This window comes from Phalaenopsis equestris, unplaced genomic scaffold (genome assembly GCF_001263595.1).
Source record: "Phalaenopsis equestris unplaced genomic scaffold, ASM126359v1 Scaffold000294, whole genome shotgun sequence".
In the NCBI taxonomy this organism is placed as follows: Eukaryota; Viridiplantae; Streptophyta; class Magnoliopsida; order Asparagales; family Orchidaceae; genus Phalaenopsis; species Phalaenopsis equestris.
The window spans coordinates 775,805-776,667 of NW_018164736.1; positions in this window are offsets into that span (position 1 = coordinate 775,805).

An 863-nucleotide genomic window follows, 5' to 3' on the forward strand; every position below is an offset into this window, starting at 1 on the left:
ATATATATATATATATATATATATATTTGTGTGTGTGTGTGTGTATTAGATCGGTTGGTCGGGCATCTGTTTGTCAGTTGTAAGTCCACTATGGTCTCGGGTTCGATTCCCTAAGGTGGAGGGTGTAATACTCGAATTGTTAGATGCATTGGGAATGATCGGGACTAGCCTCAGACCATTCCTTTCGAATATATATATTTCTAACATTTAAACCTTATTATTTTTTTTTTGGCATATTCAACACCTAAAAATATCATCATTTTTTAAAGTCCTTTAGATCATACATAAGTAAGGTGACATGTAAAAATTGAAATTTAGGTGTTTGATATGTAAATTTATAGAAATTAGGTGGCATGTATGTAAATTTTCGTAAAGATTAGTATGAACATAACGGTACATGACACTAACGAACATTCGTAATAATAAAAAATGAAGGAATTACTTAGGGTTGGATTTAATTTGAACGGCATAGGATCATAATTGATTTAATGATACATCTATTTAAAAATAAGATTGTTGACTACATTTAATAATGATTTTATAATATGAAAAATGAAATAATGTATAAACTATTGTTTTGTAGAAGAACAGACTTCATTTTAGAATCTAATATTTTATTGTGAACTTTTGATCAATTGCAGCAGTAACCTTTACTAAAGCTCAGAATATAGTTGATTAATTTTGCACTTAATGCATTACTTCCTATCAAAAGTAACCTGGTTGGTTAGCATGTATGGTTTATACGGTTTCTAAATTAATGTTGAAGGGAAAATGAAGGTGTGTTGTCTACAATTTCATTGCATTATGCCTTTTTTATAATTTTAAACATATTTATCTCTACATTAGAAAAAATTCTTTCAAGC